Raw genomic sequence first — 17,208 nt, 5'->3', positions numbered from 1 at the left:
TCAAATGAATGAATGAATCCTCCTCAGCAGTGTTCCAGACAGCCTCTACTTACTGTTTGGAACTGGCACGTGAATTGAAAACTATAAACAATAATATCTACTGTGTTGCACACTTGTTTTGTGCTCAGTTCTGTGCTGAGTGCGTTACAAGCCCTATCTCATTTCTCTTCATAACAGCAATGTGAGGTAGCCGCTATCATCACTCCATTTTTCCATGCTAGAAAACAGAATCAAAGACTTGCTCAGGTAACGGGGCTAGGAAGAGAGGAGTCAGAATTTGAATCAAGGCAATCTAATTCTGGGGCCAACATTTTAACCCCTATCTTCTATTATCCTTCCTACTTTAACACAGAACACTCAGTAATGGTTGTGTAAAAAGAATGGGTGATTGCTATCAGGCCAGGGCTAGGATAGATACTGTAGGTGGCACAGGGGCTAGCTGTGCCATCTGGGAACTGTAGCTATCTACAGTGGCCTGGGTCAATGTGTCTTGAAGGAGAGATTGATTTGGGAAAGTATGGTTAGGGTTAAAGGGAAGATAAGGCTTTAAACTGGAGAGGTGGTCCTTGCGTTTGAAGCCTGAGGAAAAAGGAGCAGATGAAGATGTGGACCCCAGAATGGTTGGGGGAAGTGAATCAGGATGACAAGTGGGGACATTGGAGGCAGAAGGTGCTACCAACTGGGGGAATACACTTTTCAGTACTTTCTCTATGGTTTTTGAGGTTTGAAATGGTGCCAATTTTGGAGAATATGTTTAAGAATTTCCTCTTCTACTCTGCCACTATCCTCTTGATTGGAGGCCTGCTTTGGTATGGTATCAGGTGACTGATGTGGGGCAAGGATGGCCATTTACAGGACACATTCAGGGCCAGACAATTGCTCTTCACAGGAAGGCTTTCCCAGGCTTGAATCACGGCATGTTATCCCCCGGTATGTGCACAAGTCTCTGAGAGGGATCTTGAGGACCACAAGCAGGGGCGTTGGACTCTCAAGGGCCATCAGAGGGAAAATCTGGGAATCCTTGAGAGAGAGTTAGACTGGAATCTCCACTTATCCATCAAGTAGCCCATCCATTCACCTACCAGTAAGGGTATCCAGTAATGGTATCCATCCATTCACTTTTCTACCCACTATCTATCCATACAGCCTTCCATTCACTGATCTATATATCCATCCATCCATCCATCCTTCCAGACATTCCACCAACATCCATCCATCTACCCATCCACCTACACATGTATACATCCATCCTTCCACCCATCTACTCTATTACCTTCACCTTCAGCACGTTCAGGCATTCATTCAACGAACAAAAGCACACACGTACACTAGTATGCTATTCTATGAAAGGTTTATGTGTTAGCTCCTGGGGAAGAGAAATACATCTTCCAGAAGTTTTGAGAGGGCAGGTTAATTATACTCACAGCTCATGAATTTCTGATGGTGACCCATGATCACATGCCATATAAATGTCCTCTGCATATCCCTCCCTCTTCATCACCCACCAGTCCTTGACTCTTCATGCTGTATTTCCATAAGGTAGAACTTCATTTTAGTTCCTTTCACAGTCCACACAATTTCCCACCTTTGACTCTTTGTTCCCTATATCTGGAATATCCTCTCCCTCTTGTTTCCTAACTCATTCTCACTGACAAGATTCGGCTCAGCTTCTACCTGTTTTAGGAAGACTCCCAAGACCTCTTCCTGTCCTTGGGTTTGGTTAAGGGGCTTCCCTCTCTCATATGGAGCTGATCTCAGGCTGTGGCCTCCTTACTTGGGAGGAGTAGGGTGTAGGATTAAACTTTCTTCATCTTTGAATTCCCAGTGCCTGACACAGAGTGAACACTTAAATCATGCTATTGAAAAGAGCGGAGCTGAGCCTGGTACTTAGTCCTCTGCCTCAGAGATTTAAAATGGCCATTCAAAAGATTTTCAATAATTTTCCATGTCATACATGGAAAAGTGTATGTCCTTGACATACATTTGTAGCAGTTTGATATTATTGATTAATTGCAAAAGGAAATATTGGATTGTTTGTAATCTGATCTGTACCTGGGCATGACTGAGTTGTGATTAGGGTGTTGAGTCCCCACTCCTTGGTGGGTAGGGACTCACAGATGAAAGGCATGGCAAAGAACAGAGTCGAGGGTTTCTGATGTTGGAGTTTTGATGTTGGAGTTTGATGTTGAAGACTTAAGCTGGAGCCCCCGGAAGTAAGCTCACAGAGGAAAGAGAAGCCAGCCCCAGGAAGAAAGAGCCTTGAACCCAGAGAAAAGCAAACCCCGGGAACGTAGGAACCCAGGGAGCCTGAACCTCATAGACATTGGCAGTCATTTAGTTCCAAATAGACTTGGTGAGGAAAGTAACTTATGCTTATGGCCTGGTATCTGTAAGCTCCTACCCCAAATAAATACCCTTTATAAAAACCAACCAGTTTCTGGTATTTTGCATCAGCACCCCTTTGGCTGACTAAAACACTCTCTGAGAGGATATGTGAGGCTGTGTGTCTTTCCCATGCAGTTTGACCATTTGCTCTACATGTGTATCTTTCTTTCCTTTTTTTTTTTTTAATTACAAATCATTTTCATTCTAAGACAATGAGCCAACCAGGAATGATCAGGCAATGATGTTTTTCTTTTACCACGATGGGATCCCAGGCTGGTCTCTGGGCAGTGGTGTGAGAGGAGATGCCACCGTAGAACCCACCCGCTGGTCTGCCGCTCCTTGACTCAGCTGCTCAGCACCGTGAGCCAGTGGACTAAGGTCATCTACTGAATCTTACCCACCGCATCGTGTGACGCCTTCTCCATAGCGGTGCCATGTAGTAGATGGAGACTCCGCAGGGTGCAGGGGTCAAGGGCGTGGGCTTGAAAGTCAGATCAACCAAGGGTCAAGTCCTGGCTTTGCCCCTCATGGCTGTGTGTCTTTGGGGCTTCATCACCCTGGGCCTCACGTCGTCCATGACGAGGGAAGATTTAATAGGACCACTGGCAGCCTTCCCTAGTTTGGTTGTCGTCAGAACTAGATGACCTGATGAGCTGTCATAAGAACCAAGACAATAAGAATTAAATAAACAAGCACATACATGAGGCTTTATGTAGTAAATGCTCAATTAAGAAAATGTTAGAGTTCTTATTAAATTTAGGGTTCTTGCCATCAACTAACCCAAAATCTTGGCCAATAACAAATTCCCCCCCTTCTACAGTATGCCTATTTGTAAAGGACTTGCATGCACAGGTGTTGTCTCTGTTTAGAGCCCCACAGTAATCCAGGGAGTCACACAGGTAGGATATTATCATGTACAATTACAGATGTGAAAATGGGCTCTCTGGGAGGTTAAATCCTTTCCACAAGTCACACAGGAAGGGACAGAACCTGGTCAAGATCCAGATCTGATTCCAACCCTGTATTCCTCTAGACCCCATCGTTCAATAGCAATAGGGGCAATGGGTGCTGTTTTTAGTGGCACCTAGACACACCATGTCTGATGCTTTTGGCTGCTCTGCAAGGGAGGTTTGACTAGCTCAGAAAGGTGGAGTGGCTTGCCTTGAGGAACACAGCTATGATTGGGATTGGGGGTCTCATCGATATGACACCAAGCCTATGCTTTTGCCACCACCCTCTGCCCACCTCTGACTGCCGTCCTTGCCACATTTCTGACCACGGGGCTGGCACTCAGTAACTGGAATGTGGGAAATGCTTTGTTGAAGAAGAGTTTTCTAGGAAATGCAAGCAGTTATTAACTTTCAAGGAGTCCAAGTGGATGAAAGCAAAGTTTCTTTCCATGCGTAATTCTGAAGGTCCCTGCTGTCCCCTGCTGATCACGCCTGCCTCCTGCTGCTGCCCCACATGGACCAGGTGCAGGGAGAGTGAGTTTGGACCCAACCAATCCCCATGGACTGCAGCACAGAGCCCGCTGGAGAGAGAGGTAGCTTCTTACACTCTGCGCCGCTAAGCCTCAATTCATGAACACACACCGCTCTCCACAGGGAGGGACACTGCTAGGTACAGGGACTGGTAAGTACCAGGCTTTTTTCCTGAGCATCATCTGACTTGGTGGCTTGTGAACATTTATCCTTGGGATTCATTCACTCATTCAACAAACATTTATGGAGTGCTACTCTATGCTAGGCACTGTGACCTGCAAAAAGCCAGGCAAGAGCCCTGTTCTCGTGAGCCTTTTCCTACATCGGGGAGACAGACAAGGAACAGACCCACAAAGAGAAAGCAGGGCAGGTGCTAACGGCCCTGAAGGAGAAGGAGAAGCAGAGAAGGGAGATGAGAATGGAGGGGAGGGTGCTAGCGGGCGAAGGCACAACAGCGTCGGGGAGGCGTCCAGGCTGGGATGGGGGTGGGGTCCCGAGTCCTGGCCCCCCCTGCACTGACGTGTCCTGTCTGTGGACAGACCACTGGGACTCAGTTTCCCCCTCTGTGGAATGAGGGCATTGGACTGAGGTAGTTGGAAGTGTGCAGCGACAGAGAGCAGGGGCGCCTGCATGTGGACCCCCATCAGCGGTTCACCACGGTAACAGGTGATTGTCTTGCTCGCCTCAAAACAGGGATGAGAGGTGCTACCGCCCAGGCTGGCTGTGCCGTGGCTGGAAGGAGGCCGGGCAAATGGCCCGTACCCCGAGGGCACAGCTGGCAGCAGCCTCTTTCCTCCTGCCCCGGCAGGCCCAGGAAATGCCCCCTGCTCCCAACAGTCTGCTTCCAGGTGCTGCCGCCAACTGCAAACGCCCCTCCGCAGCCTGTCTCCCTGGTGACAGTCGCGTGACTGTCTCCGAAGCTCAAGGCTGCTGCCTTGTGCGTGGAAGGCCCCCTGCGCTGCTGTCTGGAGGCCTCTAAACCCGCACTTGACGAGGTTTGTTGTCCCTGGTGACTTCTCAAACGAGTCCATAAATTAGAAACAGTGATAAAGCATCCCTAGCGGTGTGTGAACTGATACCTTGCGTTATAGGGTCCATTTATGGCCCAGTTACGGCCACTTGACCTTTCTCTCTGCACCACCATCCATCAAGGGGCAAGCGGTCCTTGGACCCCTGTTCCGGGGCTTGAAGCAGACAGCAGCTGTGGGGGGCAGGGGGCGTGGCCGCAGTGACAGGGTCCTTATATCTTCTCAGTCTAAGACTTAAACATCCTTCACACTTCCTCACCCAGCCTCCTGCATTCCAGAGCTTTCTGAAGGTGGGTGAAGCATTCACTCCCGCACTCAATCTCTTCCTCCTTCCTCCTCCAGGCTGTCTTCTGTTGAATGTTTGTTGAGTTCTCCTCCAGGGCAAGTCTATAATCATATTCATAGTGATGATGATAAAAAGCAACTCTATCTGTTTTTGAGGATTAATAAATGTCATACCCTTTATTTTCCATAGAAGGAAACTGGGACACAAAACAGTAAAATAACTTGTCCAAGATCAGAGAGGTTAAATGACTCGTCCAAGGTCACACAGCAAAGGAGAGGAGCAAGGAGACTCCCATGTTCTGTGCTCCAGTCTCTCGTGTAAATGAGTTTGCTGGCAGCACCCATGTCATAGGGCTGCTGAAGAATGGAATGCGCCCGTGCACTCAAAGGGCTTAGAACTGTGCCTGGCCAGGAGAAAGTGCTCAGAACGAGGCAGCTGCTGCTCTCAGCATTATACATAAATGAGCTCATTTAGTTGGCATCTCCCCAAAGTTCAACTCTCCTCTTGTAGAAAAGGAGGTACTACCTCAGAGAGGTCTATAACTTGTGAAAACCTGCACAGCTAAGAGGTGGTAAAGCTGAGATTCGAACCCAGGTTTGTCTTGCTCCAGAACCTGCACGCTTAGAAACCTCTCCACCTTTGGGCTTTCATCCTAAACACTGATGCCAACATGATTATGAAAAAGTGCCAGCTGCCTGTGAGAGTTCAGGGATGGTTAAGTTCTTTCCTCCTGCGGCATCAGGGAAGGCTTCCTGGAGGAAGTGGCACTGGAGCAGTCTCTGAGAGGATGGAGCAGAGGCTCTGTGGAGACAGGAACTGCAAGCTTAGGGGGAAGGACTCTCATGAGGAAGAGGTGGGGGTCCATTCGCCCAGAGCCTGACGGGGGGTGGAGGGTGCCGAGGACAGTGTGGCCAAGCCCTGGGAGCAGGGTCAGCTCCCCAGTGGCCGGCTTTTCCTTACCTACCAGTGGGAGCAGGAGGGGATGAAATCAAATGTCTCCCTGCCGGGCTACTGAGAGCGTCAGACGAGGTGAGGTGCGCGGGCGCCAGACGTGCTGGGTCAGTGGTGGCTTGCGTTTATGGATCTCCCGGAGGCTGAAAAAACAACGTTAAAAAACCCTCAACCCTGACTTCAGGAAGGCTCTTTTTTTGATTGAGGGAAAATGGAAGAGAGAAAGAGAGCGCTGGCGGGAACTTGAGTGGACCCCGGAGGGAGGTGGGCGCGTGGTGGGGCTCCGGGGCACAGGGGCTCTGGCGCCGGCCCGCTGGGATCCCCCAGCACCTCTGAGGAGGGGCGCCAGCCGGGCCAGGGGTCCTGCGGGCCAGGCCGGGACGGCGGGCGTGTGCCGGGCTCCTCCCGGGGGTTTTCCAGATAGACGACCGTGCGATCCATCGCTCACCCTGAACGGGTCCATTGGCGCCTCCTGGAACTTTCTGGAAATGACAGCTTTCATACGGACAGAGGGTTTTTGAGCCGTGCTGGCCCTGAGGGACCATCTAGCTCAGAGGGGAAACTGAGGCCCGCTGAGAGGAAGCAGCTTTCCCAAGGTCACAGGGTCAGTTGTGGAAAAGCTGAGACCAGCACCGAGGTCTCTGGGCTCCCGATGCTGTAGCGCTGGACATCGCCAAGGGTCACGTCTCCCACATGGATGTCAGAAAGGGGAGGTGCCCTGCGCGGCCGAGGCTCGCGGGGTGGGGTGGGGGTGGGGTGGGGGTGGGGTGGGGGTGGGGTGGGGTGCAGGCGCCGCACAGCGGCTAAGGATATAGGCGCCCCGGGGGTACAGCGCCGGGTTCACATCTCAGTTCTGTCATTTCCTAGCTGTGTGAGCTTTGTCTGGTTACTTCTTGGGGATCGGTTCCCCCCATCTCCTAAGTGGGACCAACGATACCTACGGCGCCTGTCGCGAGCGTTCCGTGAGCGCCTACAAGCCTGGCGCGTGCGCAGTTGTTCCCAAGGACGCCGCACGTGGCTGCTGGCAGTCTCCACCGCACCCACTGGCCCCTCGCCCTCTTGGGCAGCAGCCTCCCGTTTGGGGAGCTGACCTTGGCTCCAGGCCCAGGCCCAGATTCTCCTGAACCCAAAACCTAGAGATTATCCCCCACTCCTTTTCCTCATGCCCTGCAACCGGTCCCTTGGCTGATCCTGCCGCCTGGACCCTGAGGCTGCATCTGGAATCTCCCCACTTCCCTCCTCCACCTGGGCTGCCCCCTGGGATGAGGGACAATTGTGCCCGTCCTGGACGACTCCGCTAGCGCCTTCCTGGTCTCCCTGCTTCTCTCCTCTCCATCAGTGCTCCAGGCAGCAGCCGGGCCTGGCCACTCCTGCTCCAAACCTGCCCAGAGGAGAACTAGCCTCCCCATGCGAAGTCTGAACCCCCTACGCCTGACCTCTCTGGCCTCTGCTCCCTTGGCTCCAGCCACGCTGGCCTTCTGACTCTTCCTCGGAACACACCAGGCCCACGCACGTCTTTGCATGTGCTCTTCCCTCTGCCTGGAATGCTTTTCCCTGCACAGCCTCATGGCTCTCTCTTTCATTACCTCCAGTCTGCTCAAATGCTCCCTTCCCCACAAGGCCCATCCCGATCACCCCTACTCCCTCGCCCTCTAGCACTCGCCCATGCTAACATTATATGCTATACTTATTTAGATTGTGGTGGTTTAGAGCTCAGCCCATCCCACCCTCATCGGATTGTAAGTCCTCAAGGTTGGGATTTTTGTCTATTTGCTGTACCTCAAACATCTATAGAAGAGTTTTTGGCACAGAGTAGGCACTCAGTATTATCCACCCCTCCCAGAGATGGCTCCCTTATCTGTTTGCTCCTTGTTGCATGTTGTTTGTGCTTGTTGTTTGCCCTCGTCTGCTTGTTATTTTCTTGCTCGTTGTCTGTTTGTTTTTTTCTTTAGGAGGCCCCAGAAACCAAACCTGGAGCCTCCTGTGTGGGAGGCAGGCGCTCAACTGCTCAAGCCTCAGGCACTCCCTCAATATCATTTTTCGATCAGAAAATAGGAAGAATGACGCCTGTTTCATGTTTCTCCTGGCCTGGGCCACCTCTCCTGCCACACAAAGATTTATGTTGCCCAAGGATAAACTTTGAAACACTCCTTTGAATGCCACTTCTATCTCTTGCCCACTGCCAGCCTGTCTGTTTGCCAGGGCTGCTATGACAAACACCAGACTGCTTAACCAACAGGAATTTGTTTTCTCATGGTTTTGGAGGCTAGAAGTCCAAAATCAATGTCATGACAGGCCACACTTTCCCTCACAATCTGTAATTCTCTGGCACGTGGCCATCGGCCTCATTCTCTGGCTGCTTCTGACTTCCGGGTTCTAATTTCCTTTGCTTATAAGGACTTCAGCCACATTGGGTAAGGCCCACCCTGATTCAGTTTGGCCACATCTTAACTAGAAATAACATCTTCAAAGTTCCACGTAGGTTCACACACATGGGACCTGGGATAATGATTTGAACTTGTCTTTTGTGGGGGGCATGATTCAATCTCCATCACAGCCCCATGTGCCTTTCAGCCTTTCAGATGAGACCAACCTGTCACTGACACATAAAACTAAATATGATGAAGTAAGTTAATTCTAAGTTATGTTCAACCTAATTTTCTTGTAATTAAAACTGTGCATTAATTCTTAGAATGAACAAAGAATGAATCACATTTTCCTCTTTCTGGTGGAATTTTTCTGACAAGATGGTATGTATACTATGTTAGGACAACCTTCACTTCTTATTAGGTTTTTACAGCACAACTTTAAAGAGGGTCATTTTTGCAAAAAGGCTTCAGGGCTTCCTAAGTTTTCCTAAGGGCCTCTCTGAGCACTTTGATATTTAAATTATATTCTTTTGAGCGACTTATCCATTATCCTCATTGATTTCCTCTTTGTTAATTATTAACAGGTCTAACACTGCTACATAGCACTAATAACTAACATTTTTTTGAGTGCCAACCATGTAGGAGTCTCTTCATGTGTATTAATGGATTTATTTTCACTGCAATTCTATGTGGTAGGCTGTATTATTGTGCTGATGTTATAGGGAAATTGAGGCATGGAGAAGCAAAGTCGCTTGCTCATGGTAGTGCAACTAGTAAATGGAGGCGCAGGGACCTGAACCGTAGAGGTTGCTTGCTTACTCATTGTCGAAGACTTTGCATACGATTTCCCTCATGTCCTAATACGACTTGCCTAGATCTCATGCCAGTGAACTCAGTCTGCACTTCCGATGCACAGCATCAGGGGATGTCACAGTCCCACAGTCCAGGAGACTGACCTCTGGCTGATGTAATGGCGTGATGGGCCATTATGGACACTGGTGTTAAATGGACAGGATGTTTGAGCAAGCAAGCGCTCCTTTTATAAATGCTCATTCAGCTCATTCAGGGTTTTTAGGTATGGCCGTGGAGGGAATTGCAAGAGAGGTGCTCTGGGCATAAGTAAATTCACAGCCGTGGGTTTAGAGTTGCGAGCTCAGGTCTCACCCCAGCTATTTCCTGGACTCATTTTTGACATATTAAAAAGCCAGCCACGATAATCTGATGGGCAAGGGGCCAGACTAAAGCAGGTGGGTGGGAGGGTGGGGATGGGGTGTCAGCCTAGCATTTGTTGAGCACTAACTATGTGTCAGATCTTCTGGGAGGTTTAATTAATCTTCACCAAAAGCCAGGGGGAAAGGTAGTATCACACTCGTTTTACTGTTGAAGAAATTGAAACTTGGAGAGGTAAAATCACCTAGCTGAGATCACTCAGCTCTACATTCAAATTTGGGCTGTGAGTCTCCAAAGGCCTGGCTTTTTCCATTGCTTGGCACTGTCTCCTTACTAGTGCGGAAAGATGAGCTGAAGGGGTCTGCAGGGGATGGGGGGCCTGGCAGAGTTGGGTTGGGAGCAGCCAGGGTGGTGGCGGTGGCAGGAAGAGAGAAGCCAGGCCTGCAGGAAGTGACACAGTCCTGGATAAACATGGCTGGGCCAACTTGCTGGCATCTGTTCCCATTGGCATCTATTTGCCTGGGCTCTCTGATTCCTGATGTTTGGAAACTTTCTCTAGGAATGAAAAGGGAGGTTGGCCCTATGGTGATTTGATCGATGCTGCTTCCAAAAGCCTGAGAATGTGTTTTTCCCCAGTTTAGGGGCTGCGAGAAAGTATCTTCTCAGCCAGCGCCAGAGTCGTCAGGTTGACCAGATGGAGACGTGCCAGAGCGAGGCAGAGGGACACGGAGGTTTCCAGCAGAGTCCCACTGAGCATAAAGGGAGTGCGTCTCTTGATTCATGTACCAATTACACACAGTGTCGTACATTACAAGGCTAATAGGAAATAAACCAGAGGAGCATCTGCCCAAGCGCACGCAGACCTCCGGGCTGCTCAGGCCCGCTGGCTACCCCCTGGCCTGGCCTCTCAGAGGCCGATGAAGTGGGTAACATTTCTGGCACGTCCAAAATATGTAAACGGGGCCAGAGGCACCTCCAGCCAGCGAGCCCAGGCCCTTTCCTCGCCTGGGAGTTGCCCTAACTGGATGGGGTCGATACCATTCTTTCGGTCCATTGTGTAGTGTCTTTGGCTGAAGAAAGCAAAGATGCCTCTCCTGGTTTCCCAAGCTGCTTCTGGCGGAAAAGGCCCTTTTGACGAATCAGAAAAAAGTTCTCTTTGAGGCAGAGATGGGCCTGAGGGCTCAGAGCTGGGAGACAGAGCTGGGATTGAGCTGTCCCTCTCAGTGGCACTCTTGTGTAGGGCACAGCCCGTGCGATCACAGACAATCGCCTAGTGTCTTTGAACTCCAAATCCCCCCTTCTTCGCCCTGCTTTGTGACCGTGGGTCCTGACCCTGGAAGCATCGCCCCTTTACCTGCTGGCACAACGTTAGGCCTCGTCAGTAGAGGGCGCTGGAGGGTCACTGTTGGAGAAAAAGCCTTTTCTTGGCTCCCAAGCTTTTGTTTGCTCTTGCTCCCGCAGCAGGGCTGTGAGCAGGTGGCTTTCACACCAGCAGATGGCTTCCCTGCCAGTGATGTGGGGGGACCCAGGGTGACCATCCTCTTGCGAGTTTTGTTGGCACCCCGTTGGCTGATTCCCTGCCCGTTATCCCTGGCTTGGGGCACCCTAGCAAGCTTTCCCAACATCCACACCCTCCTTGGTGAGGTCTGAATTCATCTGGGGCGGGGGCTTCTTTCAAATGCGTGCCTTCCTTGGGTGCCCGGCCTCAGCCCTGGAGGTGGGCGGGCTCTCCTGCACCTGCTGCTCTTGCAGCCTTTGGTTTCTCTTTGTTTCTCTTAGCAGTTAGCTATGCTGTTACTAGTCAGTGGTAGTTAATGCTGCTTCTTACCTGCTTTGGTCTCCTGATTGGGCTCTGTCTGGTCCTGGGGGAGGCCTGTCTTGGAGGGAAGAGCACCTGGTTTCTGGGCCGAGAGCCTTGAGCCTCAAGCTGTGGCGCACAGCCTAAGCTGCCTTCCCTCTCTGGGCCTCGCCCTCCCTGATCTGGGAGAGGAGTGGTTTGGATCAGCTGACCTCAGCTGTCCCTTCTAGCTCTGCTTGTCTGGCTCCCTCACGTCACTAAGCACTCGGCCTTCTGTGGGACAATGGGAGGGTCCCTGCCCAGAGAGCGTGGGAAGGAGCAGGAAGGGCCCTAGTCTGGGGTCACAGGGTCCAAGTCCTCGTCGTCCCTGCCCAGGGAAGCTGTGTGCCTGCAGGCGACGCCCTTGACCACTCGGAGACTCGGTTTCCTCATGTGTGGAAGGAGGGGCCTCGCGCTGACCTCCCGGGCTGTGTGAGCATGAACGCGGAATGGACTCGAAAACTCTCATAAACTGTAATCGCTGCTCGAAAGGGAGGCATTTCTGCCAAAGATGCAGTCGTAGGGTGGAGGGAGCCCGTGGTTAGGAGTCAAAAGATCTGGGGAGGGACATGTTTCTGGCTCTGGCTCTTGGACATCACCCGAATTCTTTGGACCTAGGCCTCCCCATTTGCAGAGCAGAGCACATGGCCTTGCCCGCCCCCCCCAATACTAGTTCTCACCTTCCTCCCCTACAAAGTGGGGAAAACAAGAGCCCCGCCTCCCGTGGCTGGCTGAGGGGTGGGCGCACTAACGCACCAGCAGAAGGGAGAAGCCCCGGACACAACCGCCTGGGTTCAAATCCCAGCCAGGGGGCCTCAGGTAGGACATCCAAACTCCGTGACTCTGTTTACTCAACTGGCAGAATGGAGGTATGAGGCACCCACGCCGCAGGGTCGTCAGGAGGACCAAGTGTCTTTTGTGGGTGAAGAGACGTGGCTCACTAAGCAGTAGCCATTGTTATTACTTGGGAGGCTCAAAGGAGAAAGGTGCAGGAAGTTCCTTTGCAAATGATAACACGTTGGCTGGAGGTACAGTGTGCTCTCGGTAGTTTTTATTCGTGTTCCTAGGAGCTGCCTCAGATAGAGGCAGAAGCCCCCAAATCCTTGAGCATGGAGCTATGAAGATGATAACTCCATGTGCAGGAGTTCCCCACGGACACAGGGAAGGGAGGAAAGGTGGGGAGGGAAACGCACCTGGGTGTGAATTGTCCATCCCAGTCAGAGGCTGGGTACAGGGTGCATGGCAGGCTTACCTGGAGCCAGGCTTGGAGCGAGGGCTGCTTGGGCAGGGCTAACCCAGGGCAAAATTTAAAAGAAAACAGCCCCCTCTCAAGCTTGCAGTTCTCAGAGCTGGAGCTGCTTGCTTAGAGGTATGGTCCCAAAGTTCTCTTGGCTCTCCTTCCCCGATATACCCCAACCCACCACTTCTCTCCACCTGCCCTGCCTCCATCTCCTCCAAGGCACCATCACCTCTTGCCTGGACCGCAGCGACAGGTTCCTCATCCCCACACTCAATTCTTATCACAGCAGCAAGATCGCTCCTTTTAAAAGTGCAAATCAGACCATACTTAAAACCCAGCTCAAGACCTTCTAAAGGCTTCCACTGCACTTGGAGTACCTTGACCCAACACCCCTTCTCACCCTGGCCTCTGCCCGTGACTTCACCTCTGACCGTCCTTTCCCGGCTCCCCAAACTCCACCACATTGGTTTCTAGCCTTTTCTCCAGCCTACCAAGCTTGGTCCTACCTCAGGGCCATTGCACTTGCTGCCTGTTTCCTACCAGTAGAAAGTCCTTCCTCAGCTCTCGGCAAGCCTTCTCATTATTCACTCCAGTCTCTGTTCAAACATCACCTCCTCAGGGCAGCCTTCCCTGGCTACTCCTTTTAAAGGCACTCCCTGCTCCAGTCTCTCTTTTTTCTCTCATTGCACTCTTCCGTTTTCTTCATAATCCTTTTTTTTTTATCTGAAGTTATCTCATTTACTGCTACATCTTTAGTGCCAAGAACAGGGTGTGCAGCACAGTAGGCCTCATTAATATTTATTGCATGGATGAAAAATGGCGCTGGGACCAGCAGGACCTGCAGTGGCTGTTGGGGGAAGGCATCAGAGATTTCAGGGCGAGGCCTTCTCACCTCTCTCTTTGGTCCCAGTTTTGATTGTTCCTCTGCATTGTTCCAGAACCCCAGTGCCCTCTTTTTCAGCCTGTTCATCCACTCCCTCGTTCACTCAGCAGTCATCATGCACCTACGATGTGCCGCATGCTCTAATAGGTGCGAGGCGGATTTCCAAAGCACCAGAGAGGGAAACATGTGCATGAACGAACCTGGGGATGTAGGGTGGTGTCACCCAGAGTCAGCACCACCTCCAGAGGGTCTGGAGCCTGAGATTAGCACGTGGGCAGTGGTGAGTCTACGTGACGGAGCCTGAGATGGGCTGCCGGGGCTGGAAACACCCTGCGTGTCTTGTCACATCAATACCAGGAACGTCAGTCTGCACATGACTCCAAGGGGAGAGGACAGCCTTGGCTCTGAGTCTGGTCCTTTCTTGGAATCTGCCCTGTGCGCTTTTCCCCTGGCTGACGTAAATCTATAGCCTTTCCCTGTAATAAACCGTGCTGTGAGGATCACAGCTCTCAGGGAGGTCTGTGAGTCTTACTAGTGAGTTACCCAGCCTGAGGGTGGCCTGGGGAACTTGCTGGACTTACAGTCGGTCCTGGGGAGGCCGCCCTTACCTTCCTCGCCCTTCTCTTGCTCTGTGGTCCCTGCTTGGTAAACCCTGGCCCTGGTTAAACGCAACCCAGGTATTCCTTCAAATTGATGGCTGCCAAGCCCAGCTCGCCCTCACCGCTGTCCGCAAGCCTTCTATGTTTCCCCGGCTCAGTGCTTTTCAGCTGCTGGTTGAGATTCAGGAGTGGATCAGGAAACCAATGTAGTGGGTTCCAACAAGCATTAAGAAAACGAAATAGAATAAAACAGAGAAGAAAAAAAAACAGCACATAAGGTGTCATAAGGTTAACTATTGTTTTGTGGAACAGTTCTTATGTATGGGTTGTGTACTTGGTCTCAATGTAGACTGTATTTCTTCCTATGGGCAGAGGTCAAAGAAGTTTGGAATACAGACCTGAGTTCATTCCCTCCTACTTCCCTAGATGATTATTTGATACGTTCTTTTCTCCCTTCAACCTCAAAAAAGTCCTCTTTGCTTCCTCACCTTAAAGGATGTCCTTGCTTTGCATTTCACTGAGAAAGTGAGTGTAATAAGAGCAATTCCTCACTCACAGACTGTGTTCTGCCTCCCAGTTCCAATGTGGGCTGTCATAGTAGGCTCATCGAATTCTGGGAGAAGGCCAACTCCTCCAACCCCTCCGGTCCCTCCAACCCCTTCACCACCTCCAACCCTTCCAACCCCTCCAAGCCCTCCATCCCCTCCAGTCCCTCCAGCCCCTCCACCACCTGCAATCCCTCCAGCCCCCCCACTCCCTCCAACCCCTCCGCCCCTCCAACCCCTCCAGTCCCTCCAGCCCCTCCACCACCTCCAACCCCTCCAGCCCCCCCACTCCCTTCACCACCTCCAACCCCTCCAACCCCTCCAGTCCCTCCAGTCCCTCCAGCCCCTCCACCACCTCCAACCCCTCCAGCCCCCCCACTCCCTCCACCCCCTCCAACCCCTCCAACCCCTCCAGTCTCTCCAGTCCCTCTAACCCCTTCACCACCTCCAACCCTTCCAACCCCTCCAGCCCCTCCACCACCTCCAACCCCTCCAGCCCCCCACTCCCTCCAACCCCTCCAGCCCCCCACTCCCTCCAACCCCTCCAGCCCCTCCAACCCCTTCAGCCCCTCCAACCCCTCCAGTCCCTCCAACCCTTTCACCACCTCCAACCCTTCCAACCCCTCCAGCCCCTCCAGCCCCTCCAGCCCCTCCAGCCCCTCCACCACCTGCAATCCCTCCAGCCCCCCCACTCCCTCCAACCCCTCCGCCCCTCCAACCCCTCCAGCCCCTCCAGCCCCCCCACTCCCTCCAACCCCTTCAGCCCCTCCAGCCCCTTCATCCCTCCAGCCCCTCCACCACCTCAACCCCTCCAGCCCCTTCACCACCTCCACCACCTCCAGCCCCCCACCACTTCCAACCCCTCCAGCCCCTCCAACCCCTCCAGCCCCTCCAACCCCTCCAACCCCTCCAGCCCCCCCACTCTCTCCAACCCCTTCAGCCCCTCCAGCCCCTTCATCCCTCCAACCCCTTCACCACCTCCACCACCTCCAGCCCCCCACCACTTCCAACCCCTCCAGCCCCTCCAGCCCCCCACCACTTCCAACCCCTCCACCCCCTCCAACCCCTCCAGCCCCCCCACTCCCTCCACCCCCTCCAACCCCTCCAACCCCTTCACCACCTCCACCACCTCCAGCCCCCCACCACTTCCAACCCCTCCAGCCCCTCCAGCCCCTCCAGCCACTCCAACACCTCCATCACCTCTGTCATCTCCAACACTTCTGGCCCCTCCACCGCCTTCACCACTTCCAGCCACTCCAATACCTCTGTCACTTCCAACAACTCCAACCCCTCTGACCCCTTCACCACCTCCACCACCTCCAACTTCTCCATGCTGGAGGGTTTTAGGCAGGGAAGTGGCATGATCTGATATATATTTCTAAAGGTCTGCTCTCGCTTCTCTGGAGTAGAGCGTAGGAGGTTGGGCAAGAGTGGGAGCAGGGAGATGGGTTCAGAGGTGAGCTCAGAGGCTTTGGACCAGGTTGATTATGGTTCTTTCAGGTTTGAACTAAAACCCAGAATCCTGCCATGCTGATCTGGCTACAAGTCTCCTTTCTGACTCCATCTTCCACCTCTCTCCCTGTACCTCACTGCACTCCAGCAAGGTCTAACCTGCTGCACCTCTGCCTGGCACATTCTCCGCCCGCATTTCTCCATGGCTCACACCCTCACTCCATCAGGTCTCTTCAAATATCACCTCCTAGAGAGAATTTCTCTGATGATATCTTATCTCAACAGCACTTTCCCATCATGCTCTTCTCCTACTTCTCATCCTTCCTTTTCTCCTCCTCCTTCTCCTACCCCACTTGTTTTACTTCAAAGCACTGCCACCCACTGACATGACCCACATTTGTTCATCTACTGTCTTTCTAACCCACTGGACTATATACTCCTTGAGAACAGTTATTCTATGTTTTGTTCCCTGTTGTATCCAAGCCAGATGACAATGTGATAATTTTTTTAAAGTTTATTATTCATGCCATCTTCTTCATATTTTAACATCTCTGAATTTGGATGTTTCTTAAAATCGCCATCGGCCAGGCAGTAGTCCAGATGTACTTGTCACTGACTGTACATTTGAATCAAAACTTGCAGAACAGGTGCCAGCAGCTTGGAAGAAAATTCCGAGATGAGAATTGAGCATTCTTTTAAGAAATGCTGCATTTTGCAGAAGCACTAAGGATGATATTGTGTAAAACAAGGACAAAAGTGACTGAGTAAAAATGTGATTTAGAAGAGTTGGTCTCTGGGTATGAAGACATTTTAGGAATACTGTAACCAATTTTGCATGCATTTACCTTTTTATGCATTCACAAGTGTGATATGAATCAATGTTTAAATAGTCTAAAATAACTTTAAATAAACATAAAATAAAAATCTAAGTAATCCAAAAAGCATTCTGGTAATATTTTCTTCTTCTCAGTGGTACATGAAA

General features: G+C 51.7%; 1 long non-coding RNA gene across 2 annotated transcripts; it reads right to left on the bottom strand.

Annotated features, from left to right (window-relative positions):
• Positions 1-2,543: 2,543 nt before the first annotated feature.
• LOC131280764 (uncharacterized) lies at positions 2,544-6,830 on the bottom strand. 2 transcript variants are annotated; one of them, XR_009188458.1, is made up of 4 exons: positions 6,580-6,830; positions 6,145-6,274; positions 5,154-5,281; positions 2,544-3,038 (listed from the first exon to the last, which is right to left on the bottom strand). It is a non-coding gene; the product is annotated as an uncharacterized lncRNA (long non-coding RNA). The 2 variants fall into 2 exon arrangements; XR_009188457.1 differs by lacking the exon at positions 5,154-5,281.
• Between the last annotated feature and the right edge of the window lie 10,378 nt (positions 6,831-17,208).

Source organism: Dasypus novemcinctus, chromosome 12 (genome assembly GCF_030445035.2).
Source record: "Dasypus novemcinctus isolate mDasNov1 chromosome 12, mDasNov1.1.hap2, whole genome shotgun sequence".
Lineage (NCBI taxonomy): Eukaryota > Metazoa > Chordata > Mammalia > Cingulata > Dasypodidae > Dasypus > Dasypus novemcinctus.
Note: the sequence above shows the minus strand (reverse complement) of the source record. Positions and strands in the feature narration are given on the sequence as shown.